The following is a 23,489-nucleotide window of genomic DNA, read 5'->3' as shown; positions in this document are numbered from 1 at the left end:
CAGCTGTCAACCCTGGGCCCAGAGTTGCTGGTAAAGTAACTAAATCAATTTTCTGCTGAGTCTTATCTTTCTTACAGGATGATAAATTAACACCAAAGGCCATAATCTAGGATTTGTAGCCTTCCAAGTCCTACATTTTCCCTTCCTCACCATCTAGCTAAGCTTAGGATTTGGCCCCCTCTGTCCCTCCATCCCATCTCTCTCTGTCTCTGTGTCTCTCTGTCTCTGTTTCTCTGTCTCTCTCTCTCACACACACACAGGTGCACACACACACACACAGAGAGATTACCATTCTAGAGACTGAGAGATCACCTTTTCCAAGTTGTCTGTTTACTAACACATCCCATGGGAGAATGATGACACCAGAGACAGCAGAACCAGAACTCCACCCAAAGCAGCCAGTTCCTGTCCTGCCCCAAACCTGCCTTCTCCTGCCTTTACAGCCAAGCTCCCTATTCCTTCCTTGCTGATTCCCTTCTAAGGGAAGCAGGGTGAACTAGAGAAAATCCCCAGAGACCCTCCCATTTCCCTCATCACCCACAGCAATTAATGTTCCATTTGTCATTCATTCTATAAAGAACTAGGCTGGGGGATTTCCTTCCCACCAAGGGATTCTGACTTACTATTGGGCTTCCATAGGCCTCTTAGGTGGCAGCCATACTATTTCCAGAGGTCTCTCTGACTCACCCAGGCTTTATGCAGACAATCCCTGCGTAGTAAGTCTGTGACGTTAGGGCATGGATAGTGTGGCAGACAGACTGGCTCCACGATTGGTTTCTTGTTGTTCACTGCCTTCTATAATCCACAACCTCTGTGTGGAGGCAGTATGTGACTTTATTCTAACCAACAAAATTGTTGATGGGATGTCACTCTCTGATTACTTTATAGTTTGGTTCCTATGCATAGAAAGAGAAGGGTCTATGCTAAGCCTATTTTTCCAGCCCTGTGGCCACAGTCCACTGCATGGTCTCCCTCCTCTCCTGAGAGGAGACCAGGGCCTTGGACACCTGCCACATAGGAAACCAAACTATCCAATCACAGCCAAGACCTCAGGCCTTTCTTGCCATTCTCAGTATCTGGACTGCAAAGAAGAAATGTGAAAAAGTCACAGTAGGGTGCTTAAGGGGCAAAGGACCAAAGCATGGCTCTACCCTCCCAGCTGGAGGGACTCCAACCACCAGTTCCCAACTACCCCCACTGATTCTGATACAGACCAGTCAGGCTAGGCTACTGCAGGTGAGTACTTTCTGTAACTAAAATAGGGACAGAATATTTCATTATGGACTATACAAGTCCTGTATAATCAGGCCCCTGATCATTTGTCCCATACTTCTACACTCCTGTCATACCTTCTTTTACTGCCAGTATGTACCTTGCTTCCTCTTGCCATGGGCATTTGCAAATGCTGGCCCCTGACATGCTATTTCCTTTGTTTTCAAAAAATTAATTCCTTCCTCATATCTCAGCTCAGGTGACATCACCTCCAGAGAAACTGTCCTTACCTCTGTAACTTGACCTAATACCCAATGACAGACCCTGAGGATATGATAGCTCTCACCTACTCAACACTTGTCGCAGCCTAACTGTCCATTCGCCTGTGTCACTATTTGCTTAATGCCCGCCTTCCCCAGTAGACCCTTTCTGAGCCACACAGTCAAAAACCAAGACAAGTTTTTACTTCTCTCATTGACTTGACATTAACTTGCCAGCACTGAGCCTAGAGCTTGGCACAAAGTATGGTTCAATAAACACTCATTCAGTAAAGAACTGAATAAAACCTATTTGTCTAAAGTAATTGAGGAAAAGATGAGCCCTGGCCTGAGAGTCAGGGGATCTGGCTAGGAACCAGCTTTCCACTCAATTTCAGTGTGACATGGAGCAAGACATTCCAACCTCCCACTTCTCAGTTTCCCCAGTACCTTGTGGGTCTTTAGATCTCTGATTCACTGACAGGGTCGCCAGTTAGTTAGTTGCCTGTTACTGATATTGTTACCACTGTTCTTTTCTTCACTTTGCCTCTTCAAGGAAGCAATGATGGGAAGACCTCGGAAACCCTGCTTCATTTCCTCAGAGCCCTACAAATTCTCAATAAAAACTTCTCAGAAGAACTACAGGCTGCATGTAAACCACAGAGTCCATTGGGGCTTAAAGTTAAAAGGTCATATTGTGTAGAATGGTCCTCATAGTCATCTGGGAATAATAACTAAAACATATAAATTACAAAACCTGGATGGCCGGCAGCTGTATCCATGGAAACAGATGTTGGCTTGGCCAAAGTGCTTTATAATGATTATGATTAATCATCCTTGAAATCACTGTTATTTATTGGTGTATAACTGATGGAACCATGTTAGAAGGACTATATTGTACAGTTTTACAAATTTCCAGTTGCTATAGCTAGCACCCTGGCCATAAAATAGCAAAAATGTTCTTTAAAATATACTCATTAAATATCAGTCAAAGAGAACAGGAAAATATAAAAGCCATAGCTTGGAATAATAGTCAATAAAAACATTGTGCTAACACAAGTCACTAATGTTCAAAATAAATATTCTTCCATGCTTCATATAAACTTAGTGCTAAAAAAAAAATACTTAAATAAGTGAGAATCCTCTGTGAGTCCTTTCTAAATCTTGTTCACAATTCTGCTTTATCTGTGTTTAAGTCAGAACCATACATCTGGAAAAAGGTTATGGGTTCATTTATTGTTGCCTCTTCCTTTAGCTAATCTTCCTTGTCACTAGGATATTTCTACCTTTATTGTGTTGTGGGTATTCTGAAGTTGGATTCTCTGGGTGCCCCATCAGTTAAGTGTGATTTATTTTAACTAGATCACGTGTATAATTAAAGGATGACTAGGGTTTGGGAAAAGCCTTCATTCAAACATGTTTTGGACAGAGCTCAGGGACCCCTTATAGAGACAGGAAGCATCTGGTTCTTTTAGAGCCATCTATGAGCTTCCTCATAGCCTCCTGTGACTCCGTGTCCCAGCCCTGACCATGAAGCCCAACAGACATCTAACAAAGCATGCACAGTCTTACTTTCCTTCACCTGCATAATGATGTATATCTGAGACAGAGGAATACCAAGGGATGTGCCCACAAACTCAGAGGGCACTGTGGGCTTGGGTGCATTCTTAATACATGTTTTTCCTAGAACATGTCCAACTCCTCAAATACATAACAGCATTGTTTTCAGGGATGGTAGAAGGCTGAGAGAAAGGGCCAGAGCCTCAGGTGCTGTTGATACAAGTCTTTCCTAAGCACATTCATAAAGCTACTACCATATCATTCTTGATCTAGAGCCACAAATTAACAGCAACCCCAAGAGCCCTAGGCTATGCTCTTTGAACAGCTCTGGGATTGTTCTGCACAATGCTCCAATTGTCTTTTGGGTGGGGCAGCTACAGAGCATTGGAGTGGGTGCTAGGAGTTTGCCCTAGCAGCCATGTTAAGATACATTCTAAGCACCAGGTGTGTTAGCCACTTGATGTGCAGAGAGGCTCTGAGGTATGTGTATAGCCACAGTCACCCCAAACCTCTTCTCCTACTATAGTCAGTAGAGCCGTTTAATGACTCAGAATGCTCTGTGCCGAGGGGAAGGACAATATGGTAAATTGGAAACTAATAAACAAAGCAATAATGTTTTAAAGGAAGCAAGATTTGTAATTATTCTCCAGTAATTTTGGCTAGAGTCCTTATATACTCCATCCTAGGAGGGCAGATAAATATTTATATACGCAGATAGCAGGGGGCTGCCTCAAGGAGGCTTGTGGCTTGTGGGACTTCTGATCATCAATCCAGAGAACTGAGACCTAAAAAGTCCATTTGATTCAACTTTCTAAACCTTTCAGAACTGAGAATTATCATTCTTTGTTTCTGGATAGCCTTTGAAAGAAGACTCCATGATCTTATTTCAAAGCCTATTCCAGAGGTTCATTATAAAATGCAAAAAAGAGAAGCAGCTATATAAGGTAATCCATTTTAGTGGTCCTCAACTGGGGAAGATACTGCTCTCTGGGATACCTATAGCAACGTCTGGAGACATGGCTTATTGTGACAACCGGTGGGGAAGGCAGGTGCTATCGGTGTCTATCGGGTAAAGGCCAGTGATACAGAGCCCCTCCTACATTGCACGGGACAGCCCCACAGAACAAAAAATTATCCAGACTAAACCGTCTGTAGTGCCAAGTGTGAAATACCCTTATCTAGACAAATAACCAGTAGGACTCAATTATTCCTCTCTGAAACAGTTGAGCAAGGGCAAAAGATTCATAGTTTGACTAATCAAACTAATCATTAAAGTCATCTGTGTGTACAATGCCTTAGTCTCAGACCACTCCATTAATTTCATTGAGGGATGATATTGATAATTATTCAAGTAAAATTAACAGATAATTTTCAATTGCCTACCAGGCAGGCAGACCTTACCTTTACAAGGGTCACTATTTGAGAGGTGGTGGGTGCGACACACATGTAAGCTACTTTAGAAAAAGAAGCAATCCATTCTACTTGGGCATCAGGGAAAATTTCATTTGGAAAGCTGACTTTGAATGCTCAAACTAATTACACTTTGCTTTCTAATAATACAATTTGGCCATACTTTTGAACCCCTGATTTCAATAATACCAAGCACTCTTTCAAATACTTCACATTCATTATTTCATCATATTTTCCAAACAACCCTAGGAGGTAGGAATTATTATTCTCCTCTTACAGATGAAACAGACTCTCGCAGCAATTTGCCTGTCTCCAGATTGAGAGTGCATATCTGCCATGCCACACAGCCTCCCTGAAAATGGAGCCAAGTAATTTGGGCCACAAGTATCACCTCCCAGTCATTAGCCTCTCCCCTCCATGGGGAGGAGCTAACAGTCTTAAAGTTCCTTACACCATTAGCATTCATGATTCTAACAGCAACAGGATACTTATTTCACAAAGCAATCATCTTAGGTTAGGCTCCACACTGTGGAAGGAAAGAGGTCTTCAAATAATCATAGAAATGGTAACATTAAATAGCTATGTGGGATATTAGCTCTAAAAAAAAAGAATTTTACCTTAGCCTGTAATCTCCAGGGCAAAACTAAATGGGACAAACGGGGCAAAACTAAAGTCCTTGTCATTGCTTCACCAAAGTTGAATCAATTTGATCCTGATTCTACAAGTACTGTCTAAACTTAGCTTTCATTTCATTCACTCATTCACTCATTCACTTATTCATTCAACAAATGCATACTGATTATCCACTATGTTCTGTGCAATGGGCTGGATACTTGGAATATAGCAATAATAAACTAGATAAGCCCTTAATCTCATGGAACTAATCAATGAAAATGGAGCTTTGAGATTAAAAGATCTCCAGGTAAATAAATAGACATAATGTTTCTTATCTTTGAACTATTGCCATCATTATTCATCTGAATTTCCAATTTAGACCTAATCTCACTATAAAATGTTCAGTGTTTTCCCATGTTTGCTTTGTCATATAGATGTAGGCATGACCTTTGGAAGGCATGAATAAAATTGAAAGAATGTCTTCACATAACTCTTTCTGAGGTACTTAAATAACACATTATGAAGATGTATTAATCTAAAGATACTAATATGATTTTCTTATCTTGATTGCCTTTATTTTTTTCAGAGAACTTCTAAGTTTCATTCCAATGTAGAGTAACTAAAATATTTTCACAAATTTATTCTTGAAATAAAATATTTCAGGCTGAGAGATTTTAAAAGCAATTTCATTTTATATCATGGATCTTTTTCCACGTTCTATTTTAGAGATAGTTGAACAGCTTTGCTGCATCACTTTAACTGTAATAAGGAAAATTTTATGTTTGTTCCTGTTGCTCCCTGCATCTGGAAACCCCTATTTTCTCTTCACCAACCAATCTGCAGCCCTCCCTTCAAAACTCTCTCTGAAATTATTTCATTTATGTATATCTGTTTATTTTTGTATTTTGCTCTATTTCTGAAAAGATTTGAAATAGCCTATAATAAGACACACCAAAGATGACCTAATGGCATCTGTTAAAAGTGGGGCAAGAAAAGAAAGTAAAACAAGAGCAGAGATGAAGCAGAGCCAAGAATGAGTCTAAAAATGCCTATAATCATAACCCACGTGTATGCAATCTGTAGGCCATAAATCTGGTCCTAAATTTTCTGGCAGCCACCATGAAAAGAGAAACTTTATCAGTTATACAGTTCATAGTGTCCATAAGATACTAACAATCCAAATTTCCTGGGGTAGTCTAACTGCTGTTGGTACTTACACCAGACAGGAACTTTCCCTAGGATCCTCATAAGTAGGTGATATAATGAACAATCCTTATAAGTCATACAACAAGATCCACGGGGCTGCTTATTAAAATAACTTGATGGGTGCTTGGGTGGCTCAGCCATTGAGCATCTGCCTTTGACTCAGTTCATGATCCCAGGGTCCTGCGATCAAGCCCTGCTTCGGGTTCCCTGCTCAGCAGAAGCCTGCTTCTCCCTCACCCACTCCCCCTGCTTGTGTTCCCTTTCTTGCTGTGTCTCTCTCCATCAAACAAATAAATAAAATCTTAAAAAAAATAACTCGAGGGGCGCCTGGGTGGCTCAGTGGGTTAAAGCCTCTGCCTTCGGCTCGGGTCATGATCCCAGGGTCCTGGGATCGAGCCCCGCATCAGGCTCTCTGCAAGGCAGGGAGCCTGCTTCCTCCTCTCTCTCTCTCTCTCTCTCTCTCTGCCTGTCTCTCTGCCTACTTGTGATCTCTGTCTGTCAAATAAATAAATAAAAAATCTTTTAAAAAAAAAACTCAATATAGGCTAATGGCACATACACAGGCATGATACAGAGATAAGGTGTTCTTCTGGAAAGGAAAGGGGAAAAACAAGACAGGGATGATTGGCACAACAATAACAGTATTGCAGCCTCTGCTGATGAGCTTGGGTCCAGGGATTTAATTCAGAATATTTGGCATTGGAAGAATTTTAGCAATCTTCTCTAAATATTGTTCCACCTACCTTATGATTGATATTGTGTAGTGATGGCAAATGTATTGAGAGCTCGGCTAGTCCCCAGACCATTGAATTCATCCATCAGTGCCCAAGCAGACCCCAAAGCTGGACTTGGGGTCCATATCCTTTTGCAGAAGCTGGGGACCCCATCAAGGCACACATCCAGTGGACATCCAGTCCACCCTACTATATGGTAAGCATGGGGAGTTCTGTCAAGAAAGGCCAGGATGGCTTCGAGAAAATTATTTTGAACCCTCTACAAACCCAGATAAAAGCAGTGAGGCCTCAAAATTCTACTCCATGTAGTATTAGCCTCAATTAGCCAAAGATAACCAGACACCCACCTTCAGCAAAATAAAATATCCACCTAGTCCTGAAAACATATTTAGCTTTGAGAAGAATACTTTCTATTGTGTGTTCCAAGAGAAGCCATCATAAATACACATCGAGGAAAGAGCAACAAGTTGTGTGGGACTATTACTTATTTATAAACCAGCTAAAAGATGAGATTATCTAGCAAAGACATAGTTTGTTTGGAAAAATAAAAGTAAATAAGAAAAAGGCTAAAAGCCTTACCAGTGGCCTTTCTTTTGGACAGTAATTGGCCAGTGGGGTCGGAGGCCTATTCAATCCACTCCTTGCTTGAAATAGTAGGGCCTTAATACTCGTGTAAGAAAGAATGTTTGTGCTACTTTTCTCTGTAGCCAGGAGTGGGAGAGGCTGAAGTAAGCTCAACCAGATCATTAAGACCCAAGTTTTCAAGAAAGGAAACCTAAACATAATCCAAAGGCTATGGTCTTCTGTGTTGAAAGACTGTTCCTATTGGCTCTGATCTGAGCATAACCATAATGGGGCCAGGTTTGCAAAAGTATCTGTACCTGGGGCTCTGTCTAGATTGAGCTCATGCTCGTAACCCAGCCAAATCTTGTACATAAGAATAAAGATCAAGAAATAAATGCAGCAATAATTTGATATCTCTAATGTATTTCTCTAGGAAAGATGAAAGAAGATGACAGTGTTCTAGGAAGAAATGCGCTTTTCTTGGTGCTCTCTGTTCCTCATACAAAACATTGGCCTATGAAAACTAAGCTCGTCATTTTGATAATCAAATACCTTGCATATAGTTTAGGGCTACTGTCCAACAAAAGAAGGCTACCATTTTGGATAGGGAGTATTGTCCTTTTAAAATATGGAATAAATTTTACTATTCATCCAATCAAGTGGAATTGTCCCTGTATCATAAATAATGGTAGGAAAGTTGGTGAGAGAGGGTCCTTCAAAAGCTTTGGAAGGAAAAATAAAAAGAAAAAAACTTCCCTAGAATCAACTACAATATCTAATAATAGTAGCCTAACAGCCTAATTCTGACACAAATTGTGTTTTTAGGTGTTTTGAGGTACTGATAACATGAAATAAGTTTTAATTGAGGTTCTAAGTGGTCACGTCAGATCTTTTGTTTCCTGTGATACCTCATTAACCTCTCTGTGGAGGTTTTAAGTTGTTGCACTCTCTGATATGTGGAAATTAGATCCCCTCTTGAGAGTTTAAATAGTTTTCAACTAATGGGAGGCCCCCTTACACACTTGAAAACCACTTTCAACCTGTATTAGTTTCCTAGGGCTGCCATAACAAAATAACTTCATTACTCTCTAAGGATTCTATTTACAAATAAGGTCATATTCTTAGGTACTAAAGGTTATGACTTCAACATATCTTTCTGGGGAGATACAATTCAACCCATAACACCACATTAACTGAACTTATTCTGCAGAATTGAGAAAAACTCTTCAGAACTGGCTGTTTTAAGCGGTGGGAGGGCGGCTTGCCCACCCAACCCTAGGTCATCCTGAAATTAAGGAGCAGTGACCTTTCTGCACCCACCATGAGAAACGGACAACTCTGTTACTCTTTGAGGAGCCAAGGCATAAACCATAGCATATGCCCTTCTGTTCTCCACAGTTGAGAGGCCATATGAGGTGATGACTGATTGCTCAGATTATGGAGCCGTACTACTTGCGTTCAAATTGTAGTACCACCACCCATTAGCTATGGGACCTTAAACAAGTCTCTTATTGTTTCTGATCTGTAAAATAGAACTAATAATAGAACTTCCTCACAGGGATGTTTTGAGATTTAAATGAGTTAATATGTGCAAAGCACTTAGAGCAGGGCCCAACCCACTATGTTAATGTTAGATATTTTAAACTATTTTAAAGTTAGATATTTTAAATAAAGATACTATTTGTAAGTGTGAGGAGTAAAATGCTCACCATCTCAGCAGGACACTGAATATGAAGCAAGCTAGATTTTCTACAAGAACCCCCTTAATGACCCTCATCCCATATCCCTTCTACCTACTTGTGATTCCTTTTACTTTTTAAAGCCCCTCCTTTATGATCATAACCAAGAAGCCTCATAGTCTAGTTTTGGCTCGCTCTGGTCATTGTCTCGAGTTGCTTAATTTCACCAATATCAATATTAGAAAGCAATTGCTTCTTGGACTCGTGTCTTCATCTCCAGACAGCTTACCTCTTCCAGATTACTGTAGGCAAGTTCCTCAAAATGGGAGCCAGGTTATCCATTTCTTCTACGTCCTATAAAACTTAGAACAATATATTACACACAAGCAGGTGCTGGATAAATCCCAAATTGTTAGAAGGTAAATACAAAGTAAACCTATGCGCTAGGAAGAGGATCCTTTATTGCAGACACATTTGCATATCCAGGGATCATTTTTGTGAACAATTATTGCTCACAAATGTTCAAAAAACTGCAGCAAGGACATAGAATACAAAACCTAAGGAAAGATTATGGTCGGGAAGACTTGGCTTCAGGCCTAACATTGCTTTATCATGGTTCTGGCAGGTAATCAATAGGAAACTCTGTTGCATAGACATAAATCATAATTGAGTTTTCATCAATCCTGTGCCAAGTCTGTGCCTGTATGAAATCCAAGATCCCAGTGCCAAGGTGCCTTATCAGTCCATATGCAAATATGCCTTCTGATGAAATCAAAGAACAGCAGAATTCAGGCAAAATTGCAGCCTTGCGCTGCCAAGCCAGGTAGACATTTAACTCTTCACATTGGCCAATGACTAAAGAATGTCTGCAGAGGGAGGCATTTCTCAAAGACTGCTTCTCCTTAAATGCTCGTGGGGATTCAGAAATGGGAAAAAAATAAACTCACAATGGTCATTCTCCCTAAAATCCTATTCGAAAGGATCTTTTTCCAAAGTCCCTGAAAACTTTATCTGAAATGTATTGAAAGATTACTAACTTATTTTAAAAATAAGCTTTATAGGGGCGCCTGGGTGGCTCAGTGGGTTAAAGCCTCTGCCTTCAGCTCAGGTCATGATCCCGGGGTCCTGGAATCGAGCCCCGCATCAGGCTCTCTGCTCAGCAGGGAGCCTGCTTCCCTTCCTCTCTCTGCCTGCCTCTCTGCCTACCTGTAATCTCTGTCTGTCAAATAAATAAAATCTTTAAAAAAAAATAATAAGGTTTATAAACATAGTTTCCTTAAGACAAAAGGAGGAAAATGGTATATTAAAGACTATTTCCTCTATTAGAAAAGATGACAAAATGTCTACACTTTTCTCAGATGTAACACAGTTGAAACTCAAGGTGATTTAGATTGAATACAGATTTCTAAGGATCTGTACTTTTGAAATTCTTTTGAACATTTTTAAAACGCTCTTCTTTTTTTTTTTTTTTAGATCAACCACCAGAACTTTCTATAATCACTGGGGCTAAGCTGTCTAAGAGAAAATTTCACCTGATCTACTCAATTCAGCTGCTCCCACCCACCTCACAACATACAAGGAAAAAGATTCTATCAGCACTGTCCAATAGAGTAGCCACTATACACATGTAGCTATTTAATTTTAAGTCAAACATAATTCAAGTAGAAAATTCAGTTCTACATTCATTTTAGCTGTTTCAAGAGTTCAATACCACATGTGGCTAGTGGCTAATAGTACCATATGCTGCAGGTATAGAAAATTGCTGTCATCGCAGAAAGTTCTCCTGGACATCTCTGCAAGTTTACGCCATTCTTTTCACGTTCAGAAAAATCTAAGCTTTGTATCATCAGAAAGGGAGGAGCCCCTTTACTCTCTAGATTCTCCTGAGAAACCTGCTGTCACTACAGCCACATTTCTCACAAGAAGTATTCAAAGAAAAGGCCACACATTTCCCACCCTGAGCCCAGATGAATATAGAAAGAACTAATAGTCTCTTGATTCCAGTAATTCTCAACCGGGTCGGAGGGGAAAGGCACATCATATTTGCAGCGGGGAAATAACAGATGCAATGTCAGCAAGATGGCAGAAAAGACATTCCAGCCCTCATACCTCCATAGAAATGTCAGTCCTGATCACCATCCATAGACGGGAATACCCCTGTGGAAGCCTGGGAGTCCAGTGGGGAGGTGACAGTAACTCTTTTGAGCAAAAGAGCAAAAATAGACACATTGAAGAGTATAAAATAAAAGTTTCGCTTTGCCTGGGTCAGCCCTCCCCCAAGGCAGCATAGTTCAGTGCCAAGAAAGACCCCTCACCCCATGATTTCCCCCACCAGGAAAGCTGTACACATCGTAGAATCGTATGGTATGGGAATTACATCACAATAAAGCTGCTTTTTAAAACCCCGGGGTTCTAAAATAAAATTATTAAAAATTTTTAAACAACCTAGTAATATTTTTCACAAAACTTAAAAATACTTGCTCACAAAAATGAACAAAATTTGCAGTAATTTTTCAGAGGACCAGAGAAAGGAATGTATGTTTGGCTCAATCTTTCACAAATGGACTACAAAAATAGGCGTTAGTTTTTATTTCTTACATATTTAGACATGCTTGATGCAGTGCATGAAAGGAATTAAATAATTCAAAGAAAATTGATTCCACAGTGACATCAGCAAATATAGGTTACCAATAATGTTTGGTTCCTGTTAACCTTCTGGTAGCTTCCTCACATCTCTATCTTGAGAAATTTAGCAGTTGGCATCAGATAGTATAGTGAAAAACATGGCCTTTCAGAATATAAGATCAGAAAGGACATTTGGGGGGCGCCTGGGTGGCTCAGTGGGTTAAGCCACTGCCTTCGGCTCAGGTCATGATCCCAGGTCCTGGGTTCAGGCCCCGCATCGGGCTTTCTGCTCAGCAGGGAGCCTGCTTCCTCCTCTCTCTCTGCCTGCCTCTCTGCCTACTTGTGATTTCTCTCTGTCAAATAAATAAATAAAATCTTTAAAAAAAAAAAAAAAAGAAAGGACATTTGGCCCATGATTAATGTGCTTAGAGAGCCTCAAAATTCAAATTTTGACAAGACTTCTAAGTGAGTTTATAATGTAGTCACAGAGGTACAGAGTCATACTGTTAATATTTTAAAAGATTCATCATGTATCCTGTGATGGTCAATTTTATATGTCAACTTCACTGGGCCATGGGGGTTCCCAGACATTTGGCCAAACATTGTGGGTATGTCTGTGAAGGTGTTTCTGGATGAGATGAATGTTTGAATGGGTACACTGAGTAAAACAGATTATTCTCCCTAATGTGAGTGAGGCTCATCCAACCAACTGAAGATCTGAATAAAACAAAAAAGGATAAATGAGAGGGACATTGTCCTGCCTAACCCCTTGAGCTGGGACATTGGTCTTTTCCAGCCTTTGGACTCTGACTGAAACACTGGCTCTTCTTAGGTCTTGAGCCTGCTGACTTTTGGACTGAAATACATACCATCATCAGCTGTCCAGATTCTGAGCCCTCCGGACTTGGACTGGAATTATACCATTGGCTCTCCTGGGTCTCCATCTTGCCAACTGCATGTCTTGGGATTTCTCAGCTTTCATAATCACGTGAACCAATTTTTTTTTATCATCAATCATAGATGATAGATGGTTTGGTTGGTAGATATTTCTGACTAATACCAACACTAAATAATCCAATTTTGTGTTCTTTTACCAGACCACAATCCTTACAATAGTCTATGACTAAATATTGTTCTTAACACATTAATTATATTGTTGATAGTGTAATTATATCGCATGACATAGTGTTATATGTACATTACAAATATTTTTCATTAAAATAGCATTTGTTATATACTACAACTTTTATAACTTTGGCATTCCTAGAAGTTTTAATCTATAGGGATTTTACGTAATTGTAATGGTCCAATTTTTTCTCAAGCTTTGAGAAACTCGGAAGACCTATATAAGTCAGAACACTTATCTCTCCATTAATTTGTATGATCTTGGCTGAACCTTGACTCCAATGTGCCTCAGAGTAACCAAATGGACAATGATGGTGATAATTTCTACCTTTATTAATAAGGTTCTTACTAGGATCAAATAAGAGCCATGAAAAATGCTTTCAAAGATAAAGCAGTATACAGTAGTGATACAGTAGTTGAATGTTTAATATGTAGTATTAACTGAGATCTAATGACAGTAGAGAGAAAACCTTAATGGTCAGCTAAACCAGAATAAAATCTATGAGTTAGAATAAAATTTGAACATATTGAAAGTACAGAATGCAAAAAAAAAAAATCATTAGATCATTTTCTCCTTCTTCTTTAATTTACAGTGTAATGTGGGATGAGAAGTGAACTTGTTATATTCATGGAGCAGATGAGCTATTAAATTAATTTCATGTAAACATACCAGATAAGAAAGAGCATGTTTATTGACATGGAAAGTCACTTCACTTTTCTATAAATTACTACCATACAGATGCTTATTAATGTAACGTTTTTCGTGTAGTACCACCAAGGAAAGCCTGTCTCACAGAGAGGAATCACATTTGAAATTGCCAAAAAATTTTAAGCACAGTGCCAGGTATAACATAAGTGCCTAGTTAATATTTGTAGACTGATTAGAGAAAAGAAAACATTTATGTATAAACAAGAATATTAAATATAGGAGCACACAGATAATTCTTTTACTCAGTATCTCAATACTATGTCCAGTTTGGAGCCTGAAACATGAGTGTTTGGAGAACTTGGAGTAGGTCCAGAGAAAACCAATGAAAATGATTAAAGAGTTGGGAAATGGGGCCTATAAATCATGACTACAGGAATTGGGGCTTATTTAACCTGAAATAAAAAGCTCCATGAGTGTACCAGATTCTCATATCTGAAACTTGGAGATGGTGAGATTTGCCATGACCCATCCATACAGCTGTGCAAGCAGAAAGAAATCCAGAAGCAACAAAGATATTTTCAGAGCATCACTATTATTTCTTTAAATATCTAATTCTCTCTCTTCTTGTGGTTTTCAGAACAACCAACAGCAACCCTAAGACAGGCAGGGTGTGCACACCAATTCAATCCACACACATTTGTCAAGTGCACCTAGCCTTGCCGGGCATTGCGGAGAGAAAGGAGTAGGCACACAACCCCGCCCCACCCATCCCGGAGCATGAGGGTTAGTCAAGGAGATTCCCAAGCAAAGAGAGTCCCAGGATGTCTGGAAACCTCCCAGGTCAGAGACAATGCAAAGTCCCTTGGTGTCTCTAAGGAAGACACACTCGTTTACTTGGGAGGCTGGAGAGGAAAAGAAGCTGCTTCGTTGGATTCTTGATGCTGCAAATGAGTTTGCTGGGCAGAAGTAGGCAGGAAGGCCATAAGACCCTTCTATGTAAATGGAAGAGCATGCCCTGAAAAATCAGGCAAGACAGAGTAGATTTGAGAAATGTTATCACATCCTCTTCACAGTTAAGAAACTAAGGCTCAAGGGCCTCAGTGACAGGTTAACAGCAGTTAATGTCAGAGCTGGGACTTGAACCCACAATTCCTGATTTCAAGTCTGTTACGGCTCTTTACAAATCTTGTTACTCATTTAGCAGTTCGAACATGCTGTAGTTCATCCAATAAATAATTTCTTTCCATTAGAACTGAAGCTGTTATCTATAGGAAATCCATCTTGTTGAGTAATTTGAGGGTGAGGGGAGGGAGATACGATGTCATCGTGGTCGCAGGATACAAAGTCACTGAATTCTGTAAACACACACACACACAGATGCACAAATGAGTTACTTACAAATACAGGGAGTTTAATTTATCCAGTCATTTAATAAAGAATAAAATATCTCATCTTTATGTGTTCTGTCACATGCCACATGGTAAAGACAAGACATAAATTGGAATTAAATCATTTCCAATTTTTTGTTTTAAATTAAAACAAAATACACCACAATACTTGTGCTGTCAGGAAAAAGGTTTTCAGTTATAGATCCTGCTACAGCCTCGTGTCTTTTTTTTTCTCTTGTGTTTTAAATGGAAATATTTCTTGTGCCTTCAACCTAACAATAATCAAAATATTATTCTGGATCAATACATACAAAATTCAGGGAGAGAAGCAGCTTATTGGAGTCCACACAAATTGCAAGATAAAACAGGAGTCAGTATATTTGGGGGGTGTGGCAATGTACTAAATCTGAATTTTTTATGTCATAGTCATTGACTGAAAATGAAGAAAAAAATGTATTTCCCATTCTTTTTATTTCTGTTTTGAAGGTTCAGCAGAATAAATTTCACAGAAAACAAATATTGGGGAAAATGAAACAATTCTTCAAGACCTCCTGGTATTTCTTAAAAGCTTCTCAGGCAATCTCCCAGTTAAATAAGTTGCTCTGGAAAACCTCACACCAACATTCCTACTTTGCCATATTTTCAAACTGACCTCCTTTTACCCTGTTACATGACTGAAAATCACCTTAAAATTCAATATCAGAGGATGAACTTTTTGGTTCAATTTCTCAAGTGTCCTGATTGTAATTATATCCAATTTGTTGATAGTGACTCGAGGACATGAGAGCTGCCCTCTTTGTTCCTGCTTGCTTGTCCTCCTCTCCTTGCACGGAACCCTACAACAAATGAGGGACATGCAGTTGTGCTCCATGATTCACGCCTACTTGTGATTGCCCCTGGGTGCTTGCCTGCAGGAAGACACTGAGAAGTCACTGAAAAGGAGGGAAATTTCGTAGCCATTAGTTTGTAAGAATCACAGCTGCCCCATATGATTTATGACATGAACATCATGACCTAGGTGTTCTTAGAAGGTATTAGTCTCCCCAGCCCACTTTCACAGCACTCCTGAGTTATTTTCCTTAGAAAGGGTGCATCTAAAACTAATAATTTTGAGTCTAAGCTTTCGTACATGCTTGAACTCTACACTTCATGTCAGGCTAACCTAAAAAACTGGGAAATTCGATCTCATCCTATTGTGAGCACTAATCAACTCTGACACCACTGAAGAGAGTGTTCAAGCTCAGAGACTGGCAGGGAGATCATGCAAACTAGCCTCTGCAGGGATAGGTCTCCAGGGTGAGGTTTGGAGGCAAAGCCTTCCTCACCTAAAGCTGCAGGTACATGAGCCAGAAGAGTAGTATATGCTCTATCCCAAAGGAAATAGCTTGGGTTAAAATGGGAAGTGTTTGGAACAGTGAATGGAACCACAGATAAACTATATTCTACAAACAGATTTAAGTGGCCAGGCTGTCTGTTTTAGGATCCAGCAGATTTTCTTGATGAACAGTGGGTCCTTAGGAAATGGTGCCCTGGCTAGAAGAATCAGGACAGGGAGTAAACCCTAGCTCTGTTTGTTATGAAGGATGCCTGTATCCATGAGGGCTGGCTGGGTATGCAGCAGTAAAAATCATCCCAAAACCTGAGTAGTTCACACTCAGTAAGACACACTTAGGCTGTGTGTCCATTAGGGGGTTGCTGGGGAGCTCTAGTCTGTTAATTATCTCTCAGGAACCCAGACGAAGGAAAAGTTCATCATACACTATCAGGGAGTTTCAGCATTGGCAGGGATCTGAAAAAGATAATAGGATCAACCATACACCCAAAACTTAAATCTGCTCTACAACTTCCCTCCAAAGCTAATAGCCAAACACTTATGGTGAGGGGGACCTCACTGTCTCTCAAGAAAGCCTTTTCTAGCTTTGCACAACTGGAAAGCTTCAGATCATGGTTATGATTCATTGGTCCTTTTCCATCTCTGGAGATGGCTAAGAATATACAATAGTTCTAATCCCACTTTTAAATGATAAGCCTTGAAACACTTAAAGATGTTTGTGAGATTTAAGAAAGAAAAATTGTTTCCCTTAGAAACAATGGCTAAAACACACGAGTGGCTTGGCATAAATCTCTTCTTCAAATGAGTTCAACTCCATGTGACAATAATGTGATGTTTTGATGACATAGATGGAAGAAGATTAAAACCTGGATGGATCTCTCATATTAAAGGTCCCAATTACAAATATGAAGTGCAAGTTCTAGGGTAATGAGGGGAGAGGGGAAGAGCACAGCCCCTGGGGCCAGAAAGTATGAGACAGCTCAGGGAAGAAGCATAGCAGAGTTTCTCTTTACCTGCCAGCCCTTTGTATCCTTTTTATGACTTTATGGGGTCAGAGAGGCTACCTTTCCAAAATGTCTTCTAGAATAAGTCAGCTTCATTGTTGAGTTATCTCATATGCAATAACAAATCAAACAGAGGTCTTTGAGGCAATTGTCATTTTTTTTTTTTTTAGAATTGATCCAATTCTATATTGTCCATTTGCTTCCCATTCAAATCCATTATAGATCTTTCTCTGCTCTGGTCTTTGGCTCAGCTAGCTGACTCTTGTGGTCAGAATGACCCAAACTCACTAGCCTGCTAGTTTCCAGTTGAGTTTGGTCAACAGAAGGCAGTTGCAGAAGATAAGAGGGTGGGAGGAGCAGAGATTGGGTTATTTATTCTCTCTTCTCAGAAAAAATGATTGTGGCAGCCACTATGATAGATCCTATAAGCCATTTCCTCCCCCAGGGCTTTAGCTAGCTCCTGCAATGAACAGCAGTCAGACATCCAGCAAACAACAGCCAGCAGACAACCGTTCCTCAGGCTTACCTCTTATTTAGTCTCATAGCAGAATGCCTCAGAGAGACATTTCCATAGAAAGGTTTTCCCCAGCACCTGATTTTCTGGAAAGTTCCAGCAAGTTCTGCCAGTGCAAAAGCAACTTCTTTACCATTCAGTGATTCATGATTGTGTTGTTCAGCAAATACTGTCTCTTAACATCCCCTCACCCAGAGTGGTGGTTCTTCCTTGTATGTTCTCTCTTAACTAGAGATAGTACTGATCATTATACCTGCCATTCATGTATTTCTTTGAGTTCCGTTCTTACCAACCAATCCCTCATTCTAATTCCATGTTATAGTTAATAATACTTTAGATTAATAAATTTTGTCTGTTTAAATTACCAAATGATTTCACTCTTCTTACTGAAACCTGACTGATACAATAGGGAAAAATTCTTGGTAAAGTTTCTTGTACTTATACAGTAGTTGCGTTCCTAAGAAATTCAGAAATTATATAATGCTGCAAAATACAAGCTTTTTGTTTATATGTAAAATGGAGTTAGGATGCAAACTCAGAAAATTACAAAGTTTTTTTACCTGTGTGCAAGCAGGTCACTTATATCTATACATATTGTCTAAAACATTGTCATATGGGGTCACTGTGCCTGGCAGAGCTATGTCAGTGGTGCTTCCAAAAATCCCACAATCCACAATCTACACAACTGCATGTGGCAGCCCTATACTACAGGTATACCCATTCAGATACTTGAAAGTTGGACAAGATGTAGGACAATTCTCCACTGTGTAGGACCATCTCACCTATTGCAGTATACCCAACATCTCTGATCTCCATCCATTCTATAACAGTACCACATCCCAATCATTCCAACAACCGAAAATATCCCACACATTTACAAACTGCTCTTCTGGGAACAATAGCCCACTCGTGCCTCATTTCTCTGAGCCCCCCTTTTAAGGGCTCATTCTTGCTCCAGTCACACCAATCTTCTTGATAGTCTCTAACAAGTACATGTTCCCTCCATCCTCAAGAACGTTTGCAACTTATTTCTCTGCATGGAATGTTGTTGGGCTCAATATCTCCAAACTCACTTTCACTCCCTTCAGACTCCTGCCCAGATGTCATCAGAGTCCTTCTCTGGGCCACACTATGTAAGATAGAAATACTGGACCCATCACAGCACTCCTCATCACTCATATTTTGCTTTATTTTTCTTAACATTATGACCACTGTCAATAGCACTGTACACTTTACTGAGTTACCTGAGTTACACAGATGTGAGGGACACTTAAGCAACTTGAGACCAGGGACTTGACCTATTGTGTTCACTGCTGTATCCTCGGCACCAAGAACAGTGCCTTACTTGTACTAGGCACTCAGTGATTATTTGTGCAATGGATAGTCTATGGTAACAACTTCACTCATAGTAGCGCATGCTCAGTAACCCTCCTTTTCCTGTTCCTCCAAGTCAATGAGTTCAATCACTTTACTTCCCTTATCCTCTTCCCCACCCCAAAATTGAATTGCACTGCTCCAAAGTAGAATGGATCACAGTGTCAGCAAGCCCTATGCTAGAATATTAGAGCACATCGATGTTTCCTGTATGGGAGGATAAATGCAGAACAGCTTTCAGATGAGGAGATGTGTGATTTCCCTAAGTTTTGGGAAGGCAAAGATAAAAGAGTAGAAACTGGACCTGGCCCGATGCAAATCACTTAGAATACATTATCATATTTAATCATAATACATTATCACATCTAATCATACAACCATCTTGAAAAAATAGAGCAAACTAAAACTATTTCACCTAGGAGAAAACTAAGGTCCAGTGATACTAAGTTTATGTTGGAGTGGAATTCAAGGCCATTTCTTTCTGACTCCAAGATGTGTGGCTGTTTTACCACATCACTGAGGGGTGCCTGGGTGGCTCAGTGGGTTAAAGCCTCTGCTTTCAGTTCAGGTCATGATCCCAGAGTCCTGGGATCAAGCCCCACATTGGGCTCTCTGCTCAGCTGGGAGCCTGCTTCCCCCTCAGCCTCTGCCTGCCTCTCTGCCTACTTGTGATCTCTCTGTCAAACAAATAAATTAATTAAAAAAAAAAAAAAAGAGTTACCACATCACTGAAAGGAGACAATGAAATGTGCTGAGCACAAGTGAAATTTCCTCACAATTTGAGTACCATTTTAAGGGTAACTCCTTCTAGAGAAATATCCTGATTCATTTCTAAGAGTATTTATTCCATACTCATTTATGAGTAATATCTAGAAACACTTTAAAAATAAAGTCACCTCTCCCTCATCTTGAGATGAATTATGCAAAATTTTGGCTTACCCATGGCAAACTTTTGTTTAGAGTCAGTTTATTAACCAAGTGCACCAACTCTGCTTAATGAATTGCTTTGTTGATATTATTGGCAGTTTGTATTCTGCCTACTTAATTACTGTGTTCTAAAATAATCAATCTTTCTTGTCTTAACATGGCCAAGGCAAATTATGAGACGGATAGATGCTTCTGTGCTCCTCCCATCCTTTCCTTGTTAGAATCTGGCTAGAAAACAGAGAAACACTAGAAAACAGAGAAAAAGAAGATACACTAGAAAGAGAATTGCTTACTTCACAGTAGGACTGACCTCTGCAGGTCAATAACCAGATTCCAAGTAGGCCAGCATCCATCCCAGTAACCAGTGTTCAGCTGGCTCTGGACCAGTGGTCTTAACCTTAGAAATCAAAGAGATGTTAATCACTTCTGTGGGCACAATATTGAGTGTTCTCCACATTATTAGTTAATCCTTACAATATGAAGATTTACTGTTAGCTCCAATTTACACAAGATGTTGAAAAACTTGACTAAACTTAAATATAAAGGAGCTAGAATCTTACCCAGGTCCATCTGATTCCAGGGCCTGTGCCCTTGACTACTGCACTCTGGTGCAGCACATGAATGTTCCATATCAGAGAGGGCTGGAGCCTCTCACTTCCCAGTGCTAGTCTGTGGAAGCAGAAACTTTGATAGACAGAAGAGGACATGAGCCATACCCCGGGCCAAGAGCAAGACACAGCCAAGTGGGCCCAGGCTCTAGTTAAGTGTACCAGGGCTCAGGGCAGTTTCCAAATTCCAGCCAGGAGCTAGAGTGCCAGAGCAAGAAAAAAGACTGAGGTCAAGACCCTCAAGTAAATGAGCACAACAAGGGTAAAGAAATACTTGTCAGGAAATGAGTGCCTGGGGTCATCCCAGGCACACCAGGCTGCTGGTGACATATATAATCTGTGATTTCACAGATCACTGTGTCTCAGTTCAGGCAAGGCACTGCACACAGCATCTCAAAATCTACTGGATAGAGCTAAATAAAGGAACCTAACTGCAGATAAAAGATTGCAGAAGACCTTATAATCCAACAAAAAGTTATCAAGACTCTTACACATACCCAGCATTATCTGCTTCACTCATTCCACTAATATTTCTTGAGAATAGACTATGTACCAGTTTTTCGAGTTTAGACATTTGAGATGTCCAAATTTGAATTTGAATAGTCTAAATATATATTTTGTTTATCTCTCCAGATTTGCACTTATTTTTAACCACCTTGTTCCTGACTTGTGTTTCCTGAAACTTGACTGTAGTAGACATTTTCCAGGTAGAGGAAGGGAAGAGGATTCCAGGCCAGGAAGTAAGTGGCATGAACAGACAACCTGAAATGTGAAAGATCTCTGTCTGCTTTGGGGAAAGGTGAAGAGTACACGTGGGTGAAATGTAATGTCAGGGACATGGTAAGTGTGGATGACAGAGTCACCATCTTTATTTTACTCAGGTCCCAGAGGGAGATGATATAGAAGTAGTTGGAGGCAGGTACAGCTTTCATGTGGTACATCCTATCACACTCCTCCCACCTGGTTGCTTTAGCTTTAAGTCCATCTCATTTTCAGGAGGAATGTGCTTTGAAATCCAATCATTTCAATTTAGGATCTGTTCCAAGGAAGGTTTGATTTCTTGGAGGAAAACCTGGATGGGTTCCCAGCCTCTCCTCAGCCCAGCCTTCATTCACAGTGTGATTTCCTCATTCTCTTTGATGTCAATTTTTAGAACATCATTGGGTGTAACCCATATTCAAACATAAGTAGAGTAAACCCATCCAAAACCAAATTCAAATGTTCTCACAGTATTCCTCTTTTAGATCGGCCTTGTCTTGATCAGATTCACTCCCCATATTTGAGAGTCCTCTCTTTCTGGCCATCAGAAGAGCCACTGTAAATCAACAACTGGCCCTAAACAAGAGTGCTCCCATAAGGGGGCATGTAGAGGCTGAAATCCAGCACCAGTTCTGCTCTTGAGGTCGTGGAACTGACAGGCAGCAATGTCCAGCCCCAAAATAAAGCATCTGGCTCTTTCCATACCAAGACACTTTTTAGGTTATCAGAGGCCACGTGGCCCAATAGGAAAAAATAGGCCTATATGACACGGTCCTATTTTGGTTGAAAAGAATAATGACAAAAGAGAATAAATTTGTCTAGAAGAAAAGGAGTTGAACTCTAGGACAAAAACAAAATGTGATTTTATATAAAATAATACAGTGTGTGGGATCCCTACTGGCTCAGTCAGTTAAGCATCTAATTCTCTCTTTTTTGGTTTAAGATTTTATTTATCTATTTAGAGAGAGAGCATGAGTGTGCAAGCAGGGGGAGGGACAGAGAGAGAGAATCTCAAGCAGATGTGGTGAGCATGGAGCCTAAAGCAGGGCTAGCATCAACTCCTGATTTCAGTTCAGGTCATGATCTCAGCGTTGTGAGATGGAGCCCTGCATCAGGGCACACACTGGGTGTGGAACTTGCTTAGGATTCTTTACCTCCCTCTCCCTCTACCTTCCCCCCCCCCTAAAATAACAATAATAATAATAATAATAATAATAATTCAATGCATGCAAAATAAGTACTTGTCATACAGTAAGCAGAACAATAATGGCTACTTGTTACTCTTACCAGTAATAATAATAATATTATTATTGTTGTCGTTGTTGTTGTTGTTGTTTTCAGGATGTTGAGAGTACTTGTGTAATTGACTTAAAAAGAGTTACAAATGAATCCACAGCTAATATGCTATCATTTCAGTGTAAATTGAATGTAGCAATTCTGATCTATAAAAGAAGACAAACTCAGTCATGATTTTTTTTTTAAGGTGATGCAAATATGGCAATGTTTTAACTATTGACAGAACTGGATGGGAAGGTACTCCGGAGTTATATTATTCTTGTTTATTTTCATGCTTAAAATATTTCCTAATTTTATATAATATACAAACACTTCAATCTCCCCAAATGGAAAATGTAGCCTTGCTACGGGGAGTGGGAGCAAGGAATCGCTGACACTAAGTGGCTGAGATCTGGTCCCCTTACTTCCTCTGTGACCTTGAGCTGGTCATTTCACCTCAAGCATTTTCTCACCTATAAAATATGAGAATCAGACTAGATGATTGAGGTTCTTCACTCTCAAATTTTACGACCATGTCTACTCTTTGGCAGCTAAAAAAGATGGGGCTAATTTTAATGCATATTATCTGTCCCCATACCTTGCTTATAACTGATTGCAAATGCCTAGAAGCTAAAATAAAGGGTCAAAAAAGTGCCATCTGTTTCTATTAC

The 23,489-nt window shown here is 39.9% G+C and overlaps 1 long non-coding RNA gene across 1 annotated transcript in view; it reads left to right on the top strand.

Annotated features, from left to right (window-relative positions):
- Positions 1 to 22,433, top strand: part of LOC125110071 (uncharacterized) — a 295,338-nt gene extending 272,905 nt beyond the window's left edge. The window contains exons 4-5 of the long non-coding RNA XR_007130442.1: positions 21,418 to 21,524; positions 22,029 to 22,433. This is a non-coding gene — a long non-coding RNA (uncharacterized LOC125110071). The remainder of the gene's footprint in view (positions 1 to 21,417; positions 21,525 to 22,028) is intronic.
- The last annotated feature ends 1,056 nt before the right edge of the window (positions 22,434 to 23,489 follow it).

The sequence above is a fragment of the Lutra lutra genome, chromosome 9 (assembly GCF_902655055.1).
Source record: "Lutra lutra chromosome 9, mLutLut1.2, whole genome shotgun sequence".
Taxonomy (NCBI): domain Eukaryota; kingdom Metazoa; phylum Chordata; class Mammalia; order Carnivora; family Mustelidae; genus Lutra; species Lutra lutra.
The sequence above is the reverse complement of the archived record's forward strand: the minus strand, read 5'-3'. Positions and strand labels throughout refer to the sequence as shown.